This window comes from Callorhinus ursinus, unplaced genomic scaffold (assembly GCF_003265705.2).
Source record: "Callorhinus ursinus isolate GAN/ISIS: 27379988/994484 unplaced genomic scaffold, GSC_fseal_2.0 scaffold17, whole genome shotgun sequence".
Classification (NCBI taxonomy): Eukaryota; Metazoa; Chordata; class Mammalia; order Carnivora; family Otariidae; genus Callorhinus; species Callorhinus ursinus.
Window position 1 is genome coordinate 40,846,835 of NW_027397079.1, and position 25,251 is coordinate 40,872,085.

The 25,251-nt window shown below is 37.5% G+C and overlaps 1 protein-coding gene across 7 annotated transcripts in view; it reads left to right on the plus strand.

Annotated features, from left to right (window-relative positions):
- Positions 1-25,251, plus strand: part of PSD3 (pleckstrin and Sec7 domain containing 3) — a 706,817-nt gene that overhangs the window by 342,156 nt on the left and 339,410 nt on the right. Inside the window, exon 1 of one of the 7 annotated variants that reach the window (XM_073902625.1) lies at positions 20,557-20,674. The exons of the other annotated variants lie outside the window; for them this stretch is intronic. The gene's annotated coding sequence lies outside the window, so the exon portion shown is untranslated. Of the gene's footprint in view, positions 1-20,556; positions 20,675-25,251 lie in introns of those variants that run through there. 7 annotated transcript variants of the gene reach the window in all.

The following is a 25,251-nucleotide window of genomic DNA, read 5'->3' on the forward strand; positions in this document are numbered from 1 at the left end:
TTGTTGTTTGTTTTTTTTTAAAAGAGAACAGGACACATTTAGTGAATAATGATACTTAGCTTTACTAATCACAGAAGTACTTTTGGAGAGCAGATGCAGACTATTTCCTTTCCAGGAAACGCATGTTCTAACACTTGTCAAGAGTGGTAAGACAATGCAGTCCTTTGGATAATATTTTAGACTTAATGTTTCTTGATCACATCATGAAGCCATAGCTCTACATGAAATCAAAACTTAAACTCTAGTATTATTGGCAGAAGATTGTTTAGAAACTAAAAGCCCTGCTGAGGGCTGCCAGGTGAGTACAGGTGTGAGCTTTGTCGGATGGCATTGTGCGATAACTGGTTAAGCCATATGATTCATTAGATAAATGAGATAACTTAAAGGCATTCATAATTATGCTTTTTATTAGAGAGACTGGAGACCTTTGTCTACACAGGGTAGGCATCTAGAACAGTCCTCTATCATTTCATTCTCAGACTGACCCTCCCTTACCCAGTGGCTGTCTGTCTGATGTACAACATGACATTTTGAAGATAAAATGAGTTGTTGATCTGATTGAGGTTAGAAGAGAGTCATCCTAATTCTTACCCAAGGTGGAGTACTTGAAAACCTTAGAGCTGACCGGGAAAGTATGTATATTTTATGGTCTTTTGCCAGTTAGTAATAAAGTGTTAAAAACAGTGATATCTTGGTAACCTAACTAAGTGGTATGAAAATTAAGCCATTAGGATGGAGAGGGAAAGCATGGTCACTTTCTTCCAGAGACCACTCTTTCATTGAACTTGCTCTCTTACTCCTTTTGAGCTCTATGTAGGCAAACCTGGGTTTATTTTACCTTGGTAATGTTTTATTTTTTTATTTCTAATTTTTTATTTTTTAAGATTTTATTTATTAGAGAGTGAGCGTGAGAGAGAGAATGAGTTGGGGGGGTGGAAGAGCAGAGAGAGAGGGAGAAGCAGACGCCCCACTGAGCAGGGAGCCCTGACGCGGGGCTCGATCCCAGGACTCCAGGATCATGACCTGAGCCAAAGACAGCTGCTTAACTGACTCAGCCACCCAGGCGCCCCCTGGGTAATTTAAATGACATTAACTAAAATATGGTATTATGGTATTGGCATGTGTCGAGAAGACTTGTTTACCACAAAGCAGTGAAGAAGCTCTTGGTAGAGCTGGGCCCCTGGTTCAACAAGTGCCCAAGAACTTGTTCATGGCTGATTCAAGAGCATCTCACATTTGCTCTCTGTCTTCTTTCTGGACCTTGATTTTTGCACATGAAATGCTGTCCACTGGAGTTTTAAGATCATGTATACTATATCTGTCTGCTACTGGTAGTATTATGTATACTACTACTATCTGGGCTTGTGTTTTTTGTTTCTGAGCATAATCCCCACCCCCACCTTGAAGGTCTCCTAGTTCCTTTCTGTCCTGGATATGTAGCTAAAAGCCTTACGCATCAGATCAAAGCAGAAACCAGAGAGCTTAATTTTTTTTTTAATTAGTTTCAGAGGTAGAATTTAGTGATTCATCAGTTGCATAAAACACCCAGTGCTGATTTGCCTCCCTCTGTGTTTCTGTCTTATTTTATTTTTCCTTCCCTTCCCTATGTTCATCTGTTTTGTTTCTTAAATTCCACATATGAGTGAAATCATATGGTGTTTGTCTTTCTCTGATTGACTTACTTTGCTTAGCATAATGCCCTCTGGTTCTGTCCATGTCGCTGCAAATGGCAAGGTTTCATTCTTTTTGATGGCTGAGTAATATAATTATATATTATTAATATTATATTATAAAATATATTATATATTGCCCTATATATATAGCACATCTTTATCCATTCATCTGTCAAGAGACATCTGGGCTCTTTACATAGTTTGGCTATTGTGGACATTGCTGCTATAAACATTGGGGTGCATGTGCGCCTTTGAATCACTATGTTTGTATCCTTTGGATAAATACCTAGTAGTGCAATTACTGGGTCATAGGGTAGCTCTATTTTTCACTTTTTGAGAAACTTCCATACTGTTTTGAGGAGTGACTGCACCAGTTTGCATTCCCAGTGTAAGAGGGTTCCCCTTTCTCCATGTCCTCGCCAACATCTGTTGTTTCCTAGGTTGTTCATTTTAGCCGTTCAGACTGGTGTGAAGTAGTATCTCATTGTGGTTTTAATTTGTATTCCCCTGATGCCATGTGATGTGGAGCATTTTTTCATGTGTCTTTTGGCCATTTGTATGTCTTCTTTGAAGAAATGTCTGTTCATGTCTTCTTCCCATTTCTTGACTGTTTTGTTTTTTTGGGTGTTGAGTTTGATAAGTCAGAGAACTTAATTTGAATGAGACTTGCATATATATTAAAAACCCAACCGCTTAAAAAAGGAATCTAATTCTAAAAGGAAAGTATTTATTCCTAGAAGACAATTTCAGAAGTAAAGTATATATTCATTGAAGACAACCTGAAAAACACAAAGAAGAAAACAATCATTCTACCACCAAGGAATTAGTGCTGTTGCCATTTTGGTATATGCATTTTCAACGTGTGTGTGCATGTGCACACATGTGCACAGAATATATCAAGTTTATTTAGATAGCATTTCCCCAAGTTTGGTGCAGACACTATTCGTGGTATATGAGCTATTGTAGAAAATATATGAATGAGCATGTTTTGTTAATAAGTATATATTCTAATATGTATTATAAAATTATAACTAGCACATCAAATCTGTGATTTCATGGTTACAATTACTGTGAAAGACCTTTAGTTGTTGGGAGTCCTCAGCACCTCTTCATTGCCTCACTCCTTAGGTGATTTCACTAGGTCTTCAATATCTAGCACACTGGCAATCTGGTCAGCTCTACCTTCAAAATATATTAAAATTAAATTCTTTCACCATTCCAAATGCTATCATGATCCATATGATCCAAGTTTATTACAATATCTTTTTAACTAGTGTCCCACTTCAGTCTTCAATCTCTGTTGGCTTCTCATCTCGGAGCAGAAGCCCGAATCCTTACCATGATGTATAAGTCCTTACAAAATATACCCCATGTCTGCACCCCACACCTTTATGATCTCATCTCCTTTCACTCTTATATTCACTTTGCTTCACTCACATTGGCTTATTTGCCCTTCTTTGAACACACCAGACATGTTTCCACCTCATCCTTTGCCCTTGTTATTCCATCTTCCTGGAATGCTCTCTCTGTTTCATGGCCAGTCCCTTCACTTCAGGTCTTTCTAGTGAGCATTTACCTGGCTACCTTCTCTAAAATTCTAACCCCTTTCCCCACAAAGCCTCATATTCCCCTTGCCTGCTTTATTTTTTCTCCCTAACTGTGTCACCAACATGCTGTATATGTTATTCACACTAAAATGTAAGCACCACTAGGGTAGGGATTTTTGTCTGCTTTAGTCATTGCTGAATTTCCAGCGCCTAGAACAGTTCCTGGCATTATCATAGGCAGTCAGTAAAACCTTGTCGGAAGAGTAGGTTAAATAAAAATCATGAGCTGACTTAAGGAGTAATGTTAATAAGTAAATCAATACATGTGGTGAAGGGGCATATATAAAAAGCATGAAAGTGATGAATGATATTTGAGAAACACTGATTTAAGTAATCTTTGAGTTTCTTTTGTGTTATTTATAAATAGTACTGTAGTAAATATTCTTAAGTAATTTTTTTGTGCATGTTTATCATTATTTCCTTAAACTAAATGCTTAAAAGTGTCGTTTCAGATTCTTAGGATATATAGTTGTTGTTGTTTTTTTTTTAAAGATTTTATTTATTTGACAGAGAGATAGCGAGAGAGGGAACACAAGCAGGGGGAGTGGGAGAGGGAGAAGCAGGCTCCCTGCCGAGCAGGGGACCCGACGCAGGGCTCAATCCCAGCGCCCTGGGTCACGACCCGAGCCGAAGGCAGACGCCCAACGACTGAGCCACCCAGGCGCCCCTTAGGATATATAGTTTTTAAGTCTTACAGAAACTAGAAACTTTACAGTTTACATTCCTCCCTCCAGTGTCTTGAGTTGTCCGTATTTCCTCCCATAGCCCACTGTGCAGTTACCTCAGCCCTTTTTTATCGTTTCCAGTTGAAGAGCTAAAGAAGCTATCTGGGTACCTTAACCTGTACTTCTTTGATACCTTATTTTTTGTATGAGCATTTTGTCACATGTTTAATTCTGATCTTTTTATCTTTTTTTGTGAATTATTTGCTCGTGTCTGTTTTGGTCTGGGCCCTGGGTGTAGTGGACTGAAAACCTACATGAACTGGTTTTATTGGACTGATACCACAGGCACTCTGGTTTATCTCGAGGAATAGAATACAAAGGACAGTCATACCTCCCAGAGACAAGAACTGGAGAGTCAGCCTCCTCCCCTCATCCTGACTCTCCTGCTTTTCTTTACATCCCGCATTTCCCTTTCCTCCAGGCCTCTTTGCTCTCCCATAACTCTTTATTCCATCTGGCTTTGGCTTGCCACTGTCACTTAGTTCAGGCTCTCCTTTAACATGACCCTTCAGTTCAGGTACCCTTCATCATCTGAGTGCCTTGGATATCTGTGTCCCAGATTTCTAGGAGTGAGCAATCGATTGGCTCAGTTTTACTCCGTGTTCAGTCAGCAGAGATCAGGATAGGGGTTGAGGTACTTGGGGCCTCTTCTTTCCAGGCACTGTGGATGAAACAGCTTCTCTAGGAGAGACACAGCAACTAGAATGTTCAGTACAGTGTCCTTTGCCCATTTTTTGATTTGTTGTGTTTATTTATCTCTTTTGGGTCCGTAGAAGTCCTTTACATATGTAGGCTAGTGTTGTCTTTATCTTATGGGTGTTTTTCTGTCCATTTATCATTTTTCTTTTGCTTGGTGTTTTTGCCATGTAATTAAATCTGTCACTTAAAACATGATTTCTGCTGGTGTAATGTTGAGAAATACCTTCTCTGTGAGGAAATTATACATTTAGCTATATTTTCTTCTAGTTCTTGGTTTTATTTTTTATGTGCCCCCTGAATTGTGTTAAATTTTAGAGGAATTTGAGAAATGATTATCTTGCCATTTTCATTCCAGTATAGTCTTTATTTAGTACTCATCTTTTTTTTTCCTCTTAGCGAAGTTTTATAGCTTTATTTTAGTTCTGTGCTTTTAAGTTTATTCCTAGATACTTTATAAATTTTATTCTTATTATGAGTAGGGTTTTTTTTTTTCAGTTGTGTTTTCTAGTTGCTCCTTCATGGTTTATTAAAGCTATTTTAAAAATATTTTTATTTTATAATTGACCATCTCAGGCAGGCTGGCTCATACTAGTTCTAATAACTTTTTTACTTGATACTTTTGGGCTTTACATGTGGAGAAGTTGGTGGAGTTGAAAAGGGGTAGGGACAGCATATGCCAGTGTCGGAAACATTTAGTTGTACCTGGATCTGAACCTATGCAGAACTGAAGGGAAGGCCTGTCTTCTGTTACTGGAGTCTGAATTAAGAGTTTTGAGGAATGTGGAAGGCTGTTTCATACACGGATGAACTCTGTATACCCTTGTGTACCCTTGGCCATGAAGGAAAATGGAAGGAAAAACCCTGTACCTTATGCTTTTCCCCTTTAATTTATTTGCTCTCCAGGGTTGAAGTAGTGCAGCTACTGGACTTTTACATCCTCTAAAATGGCAGGCTGCCTCATAAAGTTCAGGAACCCCACCTACAAGAAAGACTATATTTAAGAAGCCTGAGTGAAAAAAGACAACAGGAAAAACAGGAATGTCTACAAAAATGTAGTATTTGGTGCTCTTTTGTTGTCAAAAGAAAGGAAGGTTTGCTTTTGTGAGCCTGGATGGTACCAGTTTATGAAAATATTTCCAGCAGTGAAGAAAAAATTATTAAATGGTTTCAGTGTTTTTCAAGTTAAACTCGTCTTCCTATGCGTCTTTTTTGTGTATTATCATACTCTATTATAAATTATAAACTGTGGGGCGCCTGGGTGACTCAGTTGGTTAAGCGGCTGCCTTCGGCTCAGGTCATGATCTCTGGGTCCTGGGATCAAGCCCCACATCTGGCTCCCTGCTCTGTGGATTGCCTGCTTCTCCCTCTCCACTCTCTTCATCTGTCCCCCACCCCATGCTCGCTCGCTTTCTCTCTCTCTCTCTCAAATAAATAAAATCTTAAAAAAAATAAATTATAAACTGTGAACTCAGAACTAAATATAAACAGGAAGACCAAATATATTTTTGGTTTTTATCTTCTATGTTTCATTTATTCGTACTATGTCTTTCTTAGGCAATCTGCTGTTTGACATAATGTTGAACTGGTATTAAAAACAAACAGCAATTGAGCTGATTTTATGTGAGATTACTATATGACTAATAAACAAGTTGAGACTGTGTATTTTGGCAGTTTGAGTTGTGGTGCTGTATTTCAGTTCAGAGTAATTCTAGAGCTGAACACTGGCTCAGATTTAATTAACCGTTTCACTTTACAGACAAAGTAGCTGAGATATTAAGTACTTACCTGAGGTCATGTGGCTTTCCAGTTTCAGGGCCAGACTAGTAATAGTAGCCACACTGGTGGATGCACTTAATGATGGTAACACTGTTACCTAATTTACAGAAGACGAAACTGAAACGCAGAGAAGTAACTTGCCCACCTTCACACAGCTGTTGCACATGAAGCCAGGATGTGAACCAAGGTCTGGGTCTCACATGCCTGCTTTTAACCATTGAGTTGTTTTGCTTCTCCACTCAGTATTCTGTGCTGTTAACCATGCTGCCACATAGCATTGTTTCAGCATTGCTATTTATCCAGGATTTGGCTCCTAGAGGTGCTTTTCATACCTGAAAATGGTATTAGATTTTCCCCAACACATGCTCTGTTCTCAGAGCTGGTTGAGGTTGAATGGATCTAGTCTGTGATTAAGGAACCTTGAGACAGGAAATAGGTCTGCAAGCAGTAGGGCCAGTTCCCCCAAAAGACAAATCCAGCCTCTTCAGGGACATAGCTAAGGTTATGCTGCAGTCCTTTTATTTCCTTTCTCAGCCATGGAATTTTTTAGTTAATTTCTTCTTCCTCAAAAGCCAACAGATGAAATTTGTTAATGCTATAATAGCCGAAGGGTACTCGGATACTTATTATTTATTTACCATAGATCACAGAAGGTAATTTCTACTGGTATTCTTTGAAGTGAATTGTAGTATGCATCTGTTCTATGGCCTCTAGCTAGGGAAATAGCTAAAAGAAATCCCCAGGAGCTTTGGTGCATAAGATTTGCTGTAAAGTTAGGTTTACCACCAAATGGATCTGTTTTAGATGTGGGCCACAGGGGTTTATCATCGGGAAGACCAAGTAGAACCTGAACACATTTTACTGCACTTGTGGAATCCAGAGTCCACAGTGTCCAGAGGGCTTATTCATGTAATAGAAAATTGCTAAGGCTTGGTGTTTCTAGAGCTTTTTTTGAGGGGAAAAATGGTTGTGCTTTTTGCCAGTCAGGTCATGTGAGATGGTAGCCTTTTAAAAATTTCTGTTTATAAAATTGTAATAAAAATTTTCTCTCAAACTCTAGAGCATCTTTTCGTATCATATTATTTTATTTCAAGACAGAATTAAAGAAGTGCCCTTTTAGAGGTCGAGCAAAAGTGCTGTGGGATTATAAAGTCAAGTCATTTGACGGCTTGGGTCGGCTGTATAGAGGCATTTGAATTGAGAATGGAGGAGTGAGTAGATTTCCATATGGTAGAGAGAACGAAGCACACTTGGAGCTAAGGGAACACTAAACTGAGCAAAGGGTCTTCATAGTGTACAGGGAAAGATGCAGTGGGGACTGAGGCTAGAGGCTTGATCAGCTGATACTGAGAACACCATGCTAGGAGCAGTGCGATGAACATCATGCTGAGGAGGTAGGGGGATATTCTGTAGGCTTTGGAATTTTTTTAAGAGAATGATATCCATCCTATGATAGCAGGAGAACTCTGGACGAATGGAGGTTGGATTAGAAAGAAAAAGCCCATGGTGATTGAATGTATCTAAAGATTCCTGGGTTACTATATAATCTTGAAACTTATTTCCTTCTGTGTTTTTTAATGAATTTTTATTTTTCCATGTGTAGTTATTAAACTTATTTTAATTAAATTAATTTAATTAAATATTAAATTTAATATTAATTTAAAAATTAAAATTTAAAAAATTTTAGATGTTAGGTACCTTGCCTTTTCATTATAAAGAAAAGTGCCTTTGTCGGGGAATTAAAAAAAAATAAAAAGAATCATGAGTAAGACCATTTTTTCTGTTATCAAAATTTGGATGTGGTAACTTGGTTGTTTCTGTAACTTGTAAATAGACTTTGAATCTTTAGTATTGTTAAGTGTGGGCATTTCTCATTACTAAATACATACAACAAAGCCTTCAGAGGAAAAATCAGCAACTGTAAGACTAGTTTGTAATTATAAAAGACCAGTTATTTTGATAATTTAGGCTGCTTTCTACAATTAGTTAAGGGGAAAGTGGAAAATTCGAGTATGAGGATGATGTGTTTCCTCTGGTCAAATTTGTGAAGTGGAAATAACCCTGAACCAAGGAGCTGGAGGATTTGGCTTATAGTTCTGCTGATTGTAACTTTTAAATTATGCAACTCAGGGAATCTTGTTAACTTCTCTGAGTCTTTTCTTGTAAAATAAAAATAAACTGTTCACCTTACAAGGAGTTTATGAGACCCAAGAGATTTAAGAATGAGAAACATCAGATTTTATTGCTGATATAAAAAAAATCACATGTATTATCTCTGTCCTTCCTAAAACAGTCTAACTTGTATTTCTTATCTTGGCTAAAAGTTGGTTAAATTCACTATTATTCACCCAACACCTTACGTTGTACAAAGCCAAAAGCCCGGAAGTCTACCTCGATTCTGCTCCTTCCTTCATTTCCCAGGTATAATTGGTTAAAACATTTTACTAGTTTTACTACTTTTCTCACAATTCTGCTCCTTAACTCCATGTTCATTACCTTGTATTGAGTCTTTTGTGTTTTTCGCCTGGACCTTTGCAATAGTTTAATAATTGGAAGCCCCTGTCTTCAGTCTCCCTTCCTAACAAACGTTTGAATGGCACTACTTTCCAACTGCCATTTAAGCACTTTATAAATTACAACTCATTTAATCCATCTGTGTAATCCAGTCACCTTCCATAATGCCACCCACTGATCTCTCTCAAATCTGGCCATTTTTCTTACCTTCTTAAGTCTTTGTCTGGCTTCCTTGCCTGAGTGTTCATACTCCTTCCCCTTCTCCTACCCTGTAATCTGGTGACGCTGGCCTGTTGCAGTTCTCTGAACAAGCCATGCAGTTTTACTCCTCCGTAACTTGCATATAGCCATTCCCGGTGCTGGGAGAGCCTTTCTTTCATCGCTATCCACCTGGTGAATGCCTTCCTTTGGCTCAGAGTTGTGCAGGATGTAACCTTTTGCAACTGAAGCACTAACTGCTCCATGATTTCTGTCATGTTTCTAGTTATTTGTATAAAGTTCATCTTCACTCCCTTTTTTGCTCTTTATTCATCTCTGTATACTCCATACCTACTGTGAAGTCTGGGTGCTTAATAATTGATGTCACTGAGGGAACTTTGTAGGTTAGGCATATCTGTTAAGCCTGTGCTCTTAACCGTGATGTTAACATTGTACAAAACAATGTCAGTCATCATACTATTCATATCACTTTGGTATGAGCTGATGTTAGTGAGCTCCTTGTTAGTTATAGCTGATGTTAGTTGTATTACAGCACTTAAAGCTTAGAACTTACAGTACACTTGAAAGATAGAAGATGTACTTCTTCTGGCTATAGAAATACTCATATCACTCTTGTAAGTAGGAAATGGAAGTGGCCCTGGTTATATATAGACATAATTAGATTAAAAAAAATCAAAAATAAAACCTTCAAAAATTTTCAAAGGGCCTTTGCCAGGACTGATATGCATTCCCAAACATCAGGGATAACACGGTAGATGTTAGTGGAATCAGGTGTATGTAATAGAACTTTTTTCTTCCTTAATGATACATTTTATTTTCCCAACAGAAAAGACAAAAGAAACTCTTTTACATCACAGGGAATATAAAGTAATATGACATTATACCATCTGATGAGAACTATAGGAAGTCAGACTTAGGTTAAAAGGGAAATTGCTGTTGATATTACTCTGTTTGGATCCAATATTTGCACTAATCCATAGAGAGGGTGGTATACCTGTGCTAGTCAGGGTTCTTCAAAAAAACAGAATCCATAGGAGATACATATAATGAGGGGATTTATTTTAAGGAATTGGCTTATGTGCTTACGGAGGCTGAGAAGTTCCACAGTCTGCCATCTGTAAGCTTGAGGCCCAGAAAAGCTGGTGGTATAATCCAAAGACTTTGGAGCCAGAGAGGTATAGATTCTGAGCTTGAAATCCTGAAAACCAGGAGTGATCAGGGCAGGAGAAGATGGATATCCTAGTTCAAACAGTCAGGCAGAGCTCAAACTCAGTTTTTCTTCTATTCGTGCCCTCAGTGGATTGGATGATACCCACCCATATTGAGGAGGGTGAGCTGCTCTACTGAGTTCACTAACTTAGGTGTTAATTTCTTTCAGAAATACCCTCACAGACACACCCAAAAATAATGTTTAACCACATATTTGGGCATCCTGGGGCTCAGTCGAGTTGATGGACAAAATTAATCAATCATTACAATGTGTTTTGTTTTAAGAAGGGAACATGCAGAAGAACTCCAGCATCTGAGCACAGGAAGTGGCTCTGAACCAACCACACAGATCCCGCTGGGTGTTCTGATCTTGCCATACTTTTAAAGCCATCAGTGTGGAGGCAATGGAAGAGATCAGATTTTCACAGGTCATTCTCGGTCCATGAAAGATAGCAGTCAGTTAAAGCAGTCATGTTCAAAGTATGAATCAATGAATCATAGTTTCTTAACTTAAAGCAAATATTGAAAGCATCTTCATTCAAAATAATATTAAAATGCTTTGAGCTGTTTTTTACCAATGAGAGGGCTCCCTTCCCCCTCAGCATTCATATCTTAATTGTTAACTTATTTTATAAAATATAATGATTAGGATGAAGATGCTTATAGCCAGGAGGCGTTTTAGTTATACCCGCTATAGGAGTGATTCACAAAGTGGCCTGCACCCTGTAAATCTCAGTCTTTAGGGGTGGTGCCCAGTAACGTGCTTGCTTGCTTGCTTTTTTAAAAGATTTATTTATTTTACAGAAAGAGCATGAGCAGGGGGGAGGAGGAGGCAGAGGGAGAGGGAGAAGCAGACTCCCCACTGAGAAGGGATCCCCATGTGGGGCTCGATCCCAGGCCCCTGGTATCATGACCTGAGCCAAAGGCAGGCGCTTAACCAACTGAGCCACCCAGGCGCCCCAGTAATGTGCTTTTTTTAAAAACAAGCTTCCAGGTGACTCTTAAAGACATTGAACTTTGAGATGGACTGGTGGTAATTACAATGAGAGATAGCTGACAACTCTAAAACTACTGGTACACGGTTTTAAATTTGTTATAACCTGGGAGGTTTATTTGAAATATAACTAAATCATTGTTTCTCAGACTTTTAGGTCTTGAGTGGCATTGAGAAGTTGACATTGTAACAATTTCCCAGGTGCTTCTCATGTAAACGTAAGTTCAAGAAACCGCTCTAGTATATGACAGCACTATAGTAAGTCAGGGTTTTCCAAATTGTATTTCTCTAGGTGTTAATAGAGATGTTCTTAGAACAAAAGGATTTATGGTCAAATAAGCTTGAGAAATGTTAGAAAGTTAAAGAAGTTTTTTTGTTTTTGCTTTTGTTTTTAATAGCTCCACTTTTCAGAGCCTGGAATGGAATACTGTTTGGGGGGACGTATAGAAAAAGGTGGCTCTTGTCCTCTGGTTTGTTCTAAGATGTGGCTAGAGAGGTGCGGTTGGACTTGTGTATAGTGGAGCACACTGTGTGTTATTGGTACTCTGAGCTGGGGATTAGTTGAGCTCTTTTAGATACCTGTATTACAGTCAGGTAATGAACAAAGCCGTCTTGGTTCTACTTTTTTATTAACTGCTGCCCCCAACACTGCAAATTTCTTTGGAGCATTTATCATGGATAATGAAGTGTGTTCCTTAGACATTGGTATGGGCCCATGGATTTATTTTGGGGAGTTGTGGGGAACTTTTTTTTTTTTCCATTTCTGTTCTGTAAAATCAAGAATTCTGGGAAAGAGAAAACAAAATCTTTTAAACAATTTAATTGTTGTCACTATTTTTGAGTGACTAATTTTATTTAATCTTCACTGTAACCCTTTAATGGAGGTACTTTGATCTTCATTATTTGTAGGTAAGGAAGCCGAGGCTAGGACAGGTGATATAACTTGGCGAGGCTGAGCCCTGAGCCTAAGTCTGTTTGAGTCTCCAAACTCATAATTTTTTTTTCTTAGTGATTTTACCTTTTAGTTTTATTTAAGATCCGTATTAGTGCATTGGATTGTTTACTGTGGGAAATACTCTAAGACTGAAGATAGATGTGGCTCAATTTCAGTTTTGTTTCTAAGTAGTTTTGTTTTTGGGAAAGTCCGTAATCTCTCTTGGGCCCCTTTCCCCCCCCCCATTAAGTTTATAGTGCTTTCCAGACCTTATTCCCAGAGTATTAGGAAAATTTGTGAGTATGTGTGTGTGTGCACACGTGCACATGCACATGTGCATTCTGAATAAAATCTGTAACTGTAAGGGAAGAGAGCAGGTAATGGTATTCTCATTTGTAATAATGAGCTTTCCCCAAACTTTGGCAAGTTTAAAATGGTATCGATGGGAGTTACTTCTGCAAGTATTTTGGTTGCTGTGAAGTGACTAGCATGTGACAACAGTGTGACAAGGTGCAGAAACGTCATCTCTTGGGTGACTTGGAGCTGATGGCATTGCAGCAAATTGCGGAATTTAGGCTCTCCTGTGCCAGGGCCAAAAAGCTAGCCTGATCTCCAATAGGACAGGATTTTTAACACCTTTGGTGAAGAAAGGGGAGGGGAGAATTCACACCTTTCCAATTATTGCCACTTGCCTTGTATTTTCTTTTTAAGTGGTTGGGGTAAAAATCTGGTAGGATTGGCGAGATTGACTTATTTTATCAGCCCTCATTCCAAGGATAAGAATTCGGAATGTGAAAGTAAGACTACCTAGGTGATTTGACTGTAGTTGAAGAAGAAATTTAAAAATGAATTTTAAGAATGGTGCCACAGTAATTTGTTTCCTACAGACCCCAAAGGAAGGAGTGTATCCTTCGAGTAGAAGTTCCAGATTGGTAGGTTGTTTTTTTTGTTTGTTTGTTTGTGTGTATTTGTGTTTTAATTTTGCTTCTTGGGTGTTTTTCTAGCTATTGACTTAGATTTTTCTTTGTCTTCCTTCCCTCCCTCCCTCCTTCCCTCCATACTGCTTTATAAAACGAGTTTTTATACCTCAGAATAAAATTACTTACAATATACCTCAGAAATAAAATTAAAGAATAAAACCTAAATAAAAACTTCATAGAGCTGATTGACTAGATTGATTCATCATTTTTGAGTGAGTATATATGCTGGGATAGGAGTTGTGGTGCCAGAATCTAGGAGAAGCGTGGGCAAACAGATATTCTTGTTCTCTAAACTTTAAAATACTTAATGGTCATCCGACATGTATTTTTTATTTTAGAAGAAGGACGAGATATTATATGAAGTTAATGTACTAGTGAGGACAGTATATTTTATTTTCTATTGTGCATCTTATTCTGAAATGTCAGAATGTTCTCTGAAAGTCACAATGTATATGAAAGCTGTTTGCTGGGTTAATCTCTGATACACAGCTTTGTGTAGCAGACAGTTGGGAATTGCTTTGTGTAGCAGATAGTTGGGAATTGCTAAATTATTCACATTGTCAATTCACATTGACAAATATGGTTTCATTTAGGTCAGGAAGTAGACAGACGGTCATTAGGGGGATACTGGCTTACGGATAGACAGATTGTACCTAAGACATCACAACTAGGTCATTCATTCTAGCTATCTTAAAAGTTGAGTTTGAGGATATTTCTACTTTATTCTTGCACGATGGTGTGAAGTGTTGCTCATAAGAGTGTGTATGTCCAGCTTAGGGTAGGGTGAAGGGGTATCAGGAACACACTTCAGGGGGTGGACTGTAGTATTGAAGAAGGGACCCAGGTTTGCCCTCCTACTCTCAAGTGAGTGACACTCTTTGAGGAGCTGGACTGGAGAGACAGCAGGTACTGTCTAGGGCTCTGCCTGGTGCTTCTTTTTCAGGAAGACATATGTGATCAGATCTCCCTCTATTTGCTTTTCTCTAAAGTCTAAAGACTCAGCCTGGGCCATCTATTGGATTCAGGCCACCCAAGACCGTCTTATGGCCCCCCACTCCCCAAAAAAAGTTTCTGTGGCACAAAAAGCATCAAACTCTATAGCTCTAATAACTTAGTGAAAGTTTGAATGCTTCTGTTCACAGTGTGTGTTCCATGTAGAATAGATAGGAAGTAAATGGGTAGTAAACAAAACCAAAACCAAACAACAAAAAAAGATTTTATCAAGGTTGAAGTAAAACTCTTTTCTGCAGAACTTCTAAGTCTTTAGTTCTAAGAGGACACAACTGCATTGTGAATCGGTAGGGGAGGAGGAGGAGTTAGAAGTAAATACTCTCTTCACTTTCCACAATCCTCTTTTGTATGGTATGGAAGGTATTTATTCTATAGAGAATTTTCTCCCCGTGCTATCCCTTTCTCAAAATACAGTTTGAAGTGATAGAATTGATTATGGTTCAAGATTTTAAAATCTTTCTATATATAGATATAAATTTGAAGCCATGGGTATAGAAGTTCATAATTGTATGGAGTTGCAGCTTTATTTTGTGTGTGTGTGTGTGTGTGTGTGTGCACGTGTGTGCATGTCAAAAGTCCAAAATTTTGGTATTATAGCAATATGGATATTTAATATTATCTAGAGCAGTGTTTGAATTAGCTGGGGAAATACTCATTTCTACAGAAACTGGCCAAAAAATGAGAAAAGTAATAATTGTTTTAGAGAAAGCACAAGAGTTTTCATTTGCTTTTGTTAGGCTTTAACTAGTTCACATAAACTCCACTTTATCACTTTTCTTAGGAGGAATAGTTACCTGTAATCTTTTTTTTTTTTTTAGATTTTATTTATTTATTGGAGAGAGAATGAGAGAGAGAGGGAGAGAGAGAGAGAGCACATGAGAGCAGGGAGGGTCAGAGGGAGAAACAGGCTCCCTGCTTAGCAGGGAGCCCGATGCGGAACTTGATCCTGGGACTCCAGGATCATGACCTGAGCCGAAGGCAGTCGCTTAACCGACTGAGCCACCCAGGCGCCCCAGTTACCCATAATCTTAAAAGTTTAGCATTTTGGAACTTGGTATATTGGTGTTTTTGAAATTGGTGGAGCAAAATTGTAATACTAATTATCTCAAATGTGTTCTTGGTGCACATCGTCTTGGAGATAATAGCAATGCTTTAAAAATACTGTTCTCATTTATGCTGAAAAATAGTATTTTTAAAAGCACTGATTGGAGAGTATAATATGTCTGTGTTCTTTTGAATGGTGATTTTTGAGAATTGGGCCATAAACTTCTAGAATTAAATGCAAACACCAAAACTTCAAAATAACTTGTCTTTTCTAAAATAGAGGGAACAGAAACCAAAGACTTTATTGCCATCATTATTTTATCTCAGGACCCATAAATGAGCAAATCAAGAAAAAGAATATATATAGTCTTCCTTTTAAAAAATTAAATGTTATTGAAATTTAAGGTAAGTCTAAAGTAATAAAAAGAAAAAGACATAGAATTTTTAAAATCTAAGATGCTGTTGATTCTGAGGTAAATCATTATTTTAAGTACCACCAGAAAATAATAGGCCTCTAATTAACTATGACGCAATGCTTTTTAATACTTAGAATTTTTTTTTCTTTCTCTGTCTGACTTATTTCACTTAGCATAATATTCTCTAGGTCCGTCTATGTTGTTGTAGATAGCAAGGTCTCATTCTTTTAATGGCTGAGTAACATTCCATTGTATATGTATACCACAGCTTCTTTATCCATTAGTTGATGGACTGTTGGGCTGCTTCCATATCTTGGCTATTGTAAATAATGCTGCAGTAAACATATGGGTGCATGTATCTTTTCAAATCTGTTTTTGTTTTTTTCTAATAAATAACCTGGTAGTGGAATTACCAGATCATATGGCGTTCCTATTTAAACGTACAGATTTTTACATGAAAATAAGAATCTTAGTTGCTTATTTTCATTGTCTTCTCCATACACGATACTTTTATTTCAATACCAATTAATAACATAATCTTTTTGGAGACCTTGTACACATCAGTTAAGTCAAGACTAAATCAACAATGTATAATTTTCCTTTGTACACAGATAACGAACATCTGTCTGGCTGACAGGGGTTGTACTATATAAGAAACCATCCGAATTTCAGAGACTACGAAATTTAGAAAAAAATTGTCTAAATCAATGGTATTTATATAGTTTTGTCAAAATCAGTACCACTTTTGCCTCATCTCTCTGGAGATGTTCAATGGGAAAAAAAGGAAAGGGGGAGAGGACTTCTGATTTTTATTCAGGAGCATCCCTGGCTCTTCCTGGTATCACCCCCCTCCCTTTATAGGAAGGTTCATGATCAGGTTCTGGAGGATTACTTTCAGGGTTTCAAGCTGGTCTGCACTGCCTCTGACATCATCCCCTCCTTTTATTAGTTTTCTGGGCTTTCAGAAGTGCTCCTCCCCCAGTGCCGTTTCCCTTGACCAAGAGACTTTGTCATTTTCAGTTTACTTGAAAAATATTTTCAGAAGCATTTGTTGAAATTGAAACTACCCTTTGGGAAGGCCAGCTTTGTCACCAGTTATTTAAATTGTCATCTTTGCTCTGGACAATTGTGTACTGGACAAAAAGTTTTGGATTTGGAGTTGGAAGACATGACTCTAAGGGCAACTCATACTTCTGGATATCAATTATTGTCATGTAAACAACAAGTACTTAGGTGATCTATTATTTGAAAGTTCTGCAGGTGCTTTCCTTAGGCCGCGTGGGCTAACGGTAGGTGGTTGTCGTAATTATGCCATAATTTCTTTGGACCACTGCAAGGGTCTCAGATGTGAAGAGTAGTTTTATGACCTGAATTCTGTTTGCTCAGCTGTGAGCCCTGGTAGGGTTTCCTTTATCTAAAAGATATACCAAAATGGATGCCTTATTGTATTTCATTTGTACATAGGGGATACCTTTCTAAAATTCATTCAAAGAAGCTGTAGTAGGAGGTTCTGACTATCATTAAAATGGGATGATATATGTAAAGGGCTTGTTACATGTTAGAGTGTCAGAAAATGTGATTTCCTTTCTTCTCATCTGATTTTAAAGACTCTCTTTTTTTCTTTTTTGGAGAGGGAGGTATTCACTAAATTTGTTGTCTACTGTGTCCCTTTAATTCTCAGCTTATTTGCAGAGCAGATTGTCTTGTCTTGTGTCCAGGAACTGAATCTGTTCCAGTTTATGTTATACCTCTGAAATCCCACGATTTCCCAATTTTAAAATACCAAAATACTTGAGAAAAGAGTTGGATGGTAGATAGCTGATGTCATTTACATTAAGGAGCACCAGGCTCACTCCCCTCACATTGCAGGAGTTGATAGTGTGAAATCAAAGGGCAAATAAAGATGATCTACAGCTCCCTAAAATTTGGCAACTTTTTTTGCATGAGAAAAGTAGTTTATTTCTAAATTAAATTTATACATGGTTCAGATGATTTATTCATTAAGCAAACACTTTGGTAAGAATAAACTGTGTGCCAACTGTCTGGTAGGCACAGTTCTCCTGGTTTTCTTGCTTATTACCTCATTTGTTTAAAAATATATATATTTTTAAATCAAAGATCGTTTCAAGAAACCTGTAATTTTCTAAAACATATTCCTTGGAAAGGAAGGCACCCTGTGTCTGAGCACCTCCTCCTCTCTTACGTGACTCAGTGATCCAGGAAGTCATCTTCAGCATCATCTTATCTATTTTTAACATATAATTAATGAAGATAGGAAGAACCTGGTTTAAGCATCATTCCTAGGAACATACAAAGCTTGGCAACTGGCAATGCTACTTTTCTTTTTAAGATAATATAAATGATCTTTTTATTAGCAATGATGGTTTTACTTTTCTAAGTTACTAAGAATTGAATGTTCCCCTTGGATTCTGTCTACTTTGTTGCCACTTTTTCATATTTTCTCCCCATTGTGTAGTATTAAGGAGCAGGTAATGTTTAAAAAAAATAATAAACCTGGGTAAAAGTGTCTAGAGAGAGCTCATTGGTAAGTGTTTTGTGCTGGTCAGAGCTTCCAGATTCCACAATGAGGGAAGTATTTAAAATTATTGAAGTAATTCTAATTGGTGGATATAAGTAACCAAAAACTTTAAGCTTTTTATATAGGTTCAAGAGAGGAAGCATCCTAATTATTATTTTCAGGTATCTTCTAGTCAGGTTGCTTGGTGTGTTTAGACTAGAACATAGTCATTGACTTTTCTTTTTAAATTTATCACAATTTGATTAGGGCACTTCTAGTGAGCAACTGTTTATGTGCCAGTCCTTGGACTAGGCATTGAGATAGAAATGTGATGAAGATCTGGATTCAGCCTAGAAATGTCACAGACCAACCTGATGGGTAAAGTAGTAGAGACAGTATGCACAGTGTGCAGTGGATCCTTGTGCCACCGGATGACTTAGGGGATTGCTGGAGTCTGGGCCTTGGATGATGCTGAAGGTCACGGGATCATTATCAGAAGTAGGGGAGGAACTGAAAAACAGCCTACTAACTTTGGAAGCTAACATGTGTCTAAGATACTAACAGTCTGGTTTGTTGTTGTTGTTGTTTTTGTTTTTTTAATTGTTGTACCTCTTCTGACCATAGCTGTTTGAGAATTGGAGTTGATTTGGGGGCTTTTGAGTGAGTGACTGCTTCGGAGTTCAGACCCCACCTCTTCCCTTGCTCTCTCCTCTCTAGCTGTGGTGTCCTCTCTGTGCTGTTGTTTGGACTTGCCAGTCCTGCCCAGGCCTTAGTATTCGTTTGGAGTGCTCTTCCTAAAGATACTTTGCGAGGACACATCCCTACTTTCCTTCAGTTTTCCACTCAAACGGCGCTTTCCTGGTGCCATGAATAAAACAGCAGTTCTAGCCTCCCCCGTTTCCCTACCTGGCTGTATTTATCTTCAAGGCATTTATCACCATCACTGTCTGAATGTTAGCTCCATGAAAGCAAGGGCTTTTGCTCTTCGATGCTTTATTGAACACTTAATATTTACCTTAGAACAGTGTCTGACTCATAACAGATATTTAGCAGATATTTGTGGAAAGGTAAAAGGAAGGGACACAGAGAGGGAGACCTTGATTTGTTTATTATCTGTCTCTTATTTGAAGTTAAAACTGTACAAAGGCAGGACTTTGTTACAGTCATTCTGTACTCCTAGCACCTAAAGTATGTCCAGCACATATTAGATGCTTTAATAAGTTATTGCAGAGGTAATTGTGCACATTGATGTGTACACTTTAGTAACTATACTAAGCATGTTTAGTTATATGGATGTCCCTTAAGAAGTAGACATTTTTGTTCTAATATGCCAGTGTTATACTGAAAGTATAACATTGCCACAGAAGAAAGGTCACACAGCATATTGTTTAAGAGCTTGAACTTTGCAGATCAGACTGCCTGGCTTGAGCTCCTATCCCAGCTTTGCCATCGATTAGCATTGTGACCATGTGAAATTACTTTACGTCTCCATGTCTTAGTTTGCTCCTCTGCTAAGTGCATGATAGTACCGATCATAGGGCTGTTAAAGGGGTTAGGTGAGTTAATATAAAGTGCTCAGAATAGTGTACAGAGCACAGTAAACATTCTAGATGTGCTTACAAAATATATTAAGACAAAAAATGTTTATGGATATTCTTGGTAACTCATTCATCATAGGCAATAAAGAGTGGAAAAAATCCCTTTTTATTCCCATAGCCCCAGATGAGGATGATCCCTTTGTTTTGTCTCCAGATGAGCTGGAATAATGGAAAGAGATGAAAGGAGGAAGTGACTGAGATAAGACTTTATTTCCTTAGGGAATGATCTTCCTGCTTTCTTTGTGCTGATCTTACTACACTGTTGTTAGGAAGCACATTTTTTCTCTTTTTAAAATTAAACACAAAATTTGTTAAGCGAATCTGAGAAACCTCTATCAAATACAGCAGCTTTCAGTGTAGTTGCAAGAAGTGACACTCAGGAAAAAGTCAGTATGGAGAGGATATGCTGACCGGCCACTGTAGTAGGAATTGCATGGAGTTTGTGAAAGCGAAAAAGTGAAAACCTGCATCATCTGAGTCATGCCCCCCGAGGAGTGTGAAACTCTAGAAGGGTGAAGAGTAAAATTATATATTTAAAATAAATGCCTCTAAAGTAAATGCAGCTTGTTTCATTCACTTGGTGTTTGGGCAGTTTCTTTACCTCTGCTTTGCATGTTGGTGCCCTCTCCTGGAAGACTGCAGAAGGTATTTGCAAGGTGAAACTGCCAGAAGCTGACGGGCACTGCAGGCCAGCTGTGCAGTTCTGAGGGTGCCAAGAAAGTGCAGCAAGACCTGTGGTGTGGGGCAGTGAAAACAGGTATTTATAAAAATTTGAAGAGAGGGCAGAAAACACTAATAGTGATGATACAAATTGGATATATCTAACCATAGAAAGTATTCATAAAGCCTCTTGTTCTTCCGAAGATGGAAGAGTTAGAAGAGAAGAGGAAGAGAGAGGTGAGTATAGAATTGATCTAATGTTCTCTAGATAGATAATATTATTTAGTACCTGGACGGGCAAAAGTGTGTGTGTGGGGTGTTTGATCAAGCTAAATTTGTATTTACAAGTATACTTTTGAGGGTTGTAATGTTTTGTTTAGGAATGGGATACTTACGTTTAGTAAGCTAATTTTAACTTACTTATCCCTAATGGTTATCACTCTCAAGTAAATTACATTAAAAAGAAATTAAGTTCTAAGTTGAGACCTCTAGCAGGGGTTGATTAAAAAAAAAATCGACTTGAATTAGGATACATCTTCTAACTCTAGACACTGCTTGCAAGATAGAAGAGGGCTATCTATCCCTGACTTGCTTTAGGTGCCACTTAACCTGTGTGCTCAGAGGGAAGCAGGGATTCACAGGATTGGTTTAGATACACCAAGCCTTTTTTATTTTCTTTTAAATTCCAGTATAGTTACCATACAGTGTTATATTAGTTTCAGGTGTACAGTATAGTGATTCAACACTTCTATACATCACACTGTGCTCATCACAACAAGTGCGCTCCTTAATCCCCATCACCTATTTAACCCATCCCCCCACCAACCTCCCCTCTGATAACCATCAGTTTGTTCTCTATAGTTAAGAGTCTGTTTCTTGGTTTGTCTCCCTCTCTTTTTTCTTTCCTTTGCTCATTTTTTTGTTTGTTTCTTAAATTCCACATATGAGTGAAATCATATGGTATTTGTCTTTCTCTGACTGACTTATTTTGCTTAGCATTATACTTTCTAGCTCCATCCATGTCATTGCAAATGGCAAGATTTCATTTTTTATATGGCTGAGTAATATTCCATTGTATATACATACTACATCTTTATCCATTCATCAGTCGATGGATACTTGGGCTGCTTCTATAATTTGGCTATTATGAATAATGCTCCTATAAACATAAGGGTGCATGTATCCATCTGAATTAGTGTTACTGTATCTTTGGGGTAAATATCTAGTAGCACGATTGATTACTAGATTGTAAGATAGTTCTATTTTTAACCTTTTGAGGAATCTCCATATTCTTTTCCAGAGTGGCTACACCAGTTTGCATTCCCACCAACAGGGCAAGAGGGTTCCTTGTTCTCATATCCTCGCCAACACTTGTTTCTTGTGTTTTTGATTTCAGTCGTTCTGACAGGTATGAGGTACTGTCTCACTGTAGTTTTGATTTGCATTTCCCTGATGGTGAGTGATGTTGAGTATCTTTTAATGTGTCTGTTGGCCATCTGTATGTCTACTTTGGAGAAACATCTGTTCATGTCTTCTGCCCATTTTTTAATTGGATTGTTTTTTGGATGTTGAGTTGTATAAGTTCTTTATATATTTTGGTTACCAACCCTTCATCTGGTATGTCATTTGCAAAAATCTCTCATTCCATAGGTTGCCTTTTAGTTTTGTTGATTGTTTCCTTTGCTGTACAGAGATTTTTTATTTTGATGTGATCCCAATAACTTATTTTTGCTTTTATTTCCCTTGTCTCAGGAGACATATCTAGAAAAATGTTGCTACCGCTGATGTCAGAGAAATTACTGCCTGTGCTCTCTTCTAAGATTTTTATGGTTCCAGGTCTCACATTTAGGTCTTTAATCCATTTTGAGTATATTATTGTGTATGGTATAAGAAAGTGGTCCAGTTTCATTCTTTTGCATGTAGCTGTCCAGTTTTCCCAACACCTTTTGTTGAAGAGATTGTCTTTTCCTACTGGATCCATTCTTTCCTTCTTTGTCAAAGTTTAATTGACCATATAGTTGTAGGTTTATTTCTGGGTTTTCTGTTATGTTCCATTGAACTCTGCGTCTGTTGTTGTGCCAGTACCATACTGTTGTGATCACTACAGCTTTGTAATATGACTTGAAGTCTGGAATTGTAATACCTCCAGCTTTGCTTTTCTTTTTCAAGATTGCTTTGATTATTCAGGGTCTTTTGTGGTTCCATACAAATTTTAGGATTGTGTGTTTCAGTTCTGTGAAAAATGCTGTTGGTATTTTGAAAGAGATTACATTAAATGTCTAGACTGCTTTGGATAATAGAGACATTTTAACAATATTTGTTTTTTGGACCCATGAGCATGGAATGTCTTTTCATTTTTTTGTGTCATCTTCAATTTCTTTCATCAGTGTTTAAAGTTTTCAGAGTACCGGTCTTTTATCTCTTTGGTTATGTTTATTCCTAGGTATCTTATTATTTTTGGTACAATTGTAAATGGGATTTTCCTTTTTAAGTTTTTATTTAAATTCCAGTTAGTTGTGGGGTGCCTGGATGGCTCAGTCGGGTAAGTGTCTGACTCTTGGTTTCGGTTCAGGTCATGTTCTCGGGGTCATGAGATTGAGTCCTGCATTAGGCTCTGTGATCAGCATGGTCTCTTGTCCTCTCCCTCTCACTCTGCCCCTTCTCCCTGCTCATGTGTGTGCACGCCTCTCTCTCTCAAATAAATAAATAAAATCTTTAAAAAAAAAAATTCCAGTTAGTTGAGATTGTTTTCCTAATTTCTCTTTCTGCTTCTTCATTATTGGTGTTTAGAAATGCAACAGATTTCTCCATGTTGATTTTGTACCCTGGGACTCTTCTGAATTTGTTTATCAGTTCCAGCAGTTTTTTGGTGGAGTCTTAATGGTTTTTCTGTATAGAGTATCATGTCATCTGCAAATAGTGAAAATTTGGCTTCTTCCTTGCCAGTTTGTATGCCTTTTATTTCTTTTGGTTGTCTAATTGCTGAGGCTAGGACTTCTAGTACTATTTTGAAAAAAACTGGTGAGAGTGGACATCTTTGTCTTGTTCTTGACTTTAGGGGAGAAGTCTCAGTGTTTTTCCATTGAGTTTGATATTCACTGTGGTTTTTTCATAGATGGCTTTTATTATGTTAAAGTATGTTCCCTCTAAACCTACTTTGATGAGGGTTTTTTATATCATGAATAGATGTTCTCCTTTGATGTTTTTTCTGCATCTATTGAGATGGCTTTTATCCTTTTATTGATGGGTACACCAACTCTTGATATGACACTATTTAACAAACTGTTTACAATAGTAAAATTGTAGTCATTATCCATGTAAGGATTATCCACTTAGTGTAGTATCTTTTGCCAGTTGTGTTGGTCAGAGTTCATACATACCCTCACTGGCAAAATCCTTGATCACTTTCTGTTGCCCAGTGAATGTATAGTAATACTAATTCAATGCAGTAAAAGTGTAGACAGACAATAAATTTTTGCTTAAAAATTATTTATTGTATTCTAAAATGTGTGAAACATCTAATATGAATAATTAGAAGATGGTTTAAGATTCAATTGAAAGTAATTCAGTGCTTCATATTTTTTAAATTAAAATTGAGCATTTTCTTCCCCTCTGTGGTATGAAGGGGCAGAATATAGCACTTTTATTTATTTATTTATTTAAAGATTTTATTTATTTGACAGAGCGAGAGAGCACAAGCAGGGGGAACAGTAGAGGGAGAGGGAGAAGCAGGTTCCCAACCAAGCAGGGATCCTGATGCAGGGCTCGATCCCAGGACCCTGGGATTATGACCTAAGCCAAAGGCAGATGCTTAACCATCTGAGCCACTCAGGTGCCCCACAATATAGCCCCACTTTTAAAACAGTATCTTTTAGTTATAACTTTTCTCAATAATATAACCATAGTGATAGAAAACTGATCATTTTCCAGTATCAGATAAACTTAAAAAACTAGAAGAAATTTAGATAATTATGATTGAACTTATAATAAAACATGTCTTGAGTTATCAGATGGTTATTTGGGAATTTATTGCTTTTGCATTGACTTCTTTTGTTTAATGATAGATTGTACCATTGAATGGTCCTCAGTAGAGGGAAGCACTGAGAAATAATGTTACAAGCACTACAGAAAAGCAGCCATTATCATTAGTTTCTTTGTTATACAGAATTGTATGTGACAATTATTTGTTGTCTGTCTTTTTTTAGTTGGTAGGGATTTCAGAGAGAAAAAGCAAAGATGTGCTAGTTGGGGCAATTTTGGCTTCTAAAAATTTGACATTCCTTTTTATAAAATTGTCTTTGGAAGGATAGACTTGATTTCATTCTGTGTTACTGTAAATACTCTAAGGATATTAAACTTTATTCCTTATAATTGTATTGCATTTGGCAATAATAGCATCCTTGACTAAATCCCAGGAGTGAGGGTAGTGGGCTCTAGCAGTTCAGTTAGTCCCTTTTACATGTCTTACTTTTCTCATGTGTCATAGGGCCAAATAGTACCTCCTTCTTCCTCAGTCAAAGGAGGGTGTGTTTTGATGAGTTTATGCTTTATTTGTGTATGTTTACATTCATTTATTTAGAATGTTAATGCCTTCCTTCAAATGAAAATTTTTTAAATTAGATAATTTGAATTTGGAGAAACATGAAGGGATGTAATATCTTGGCATGGGGGATA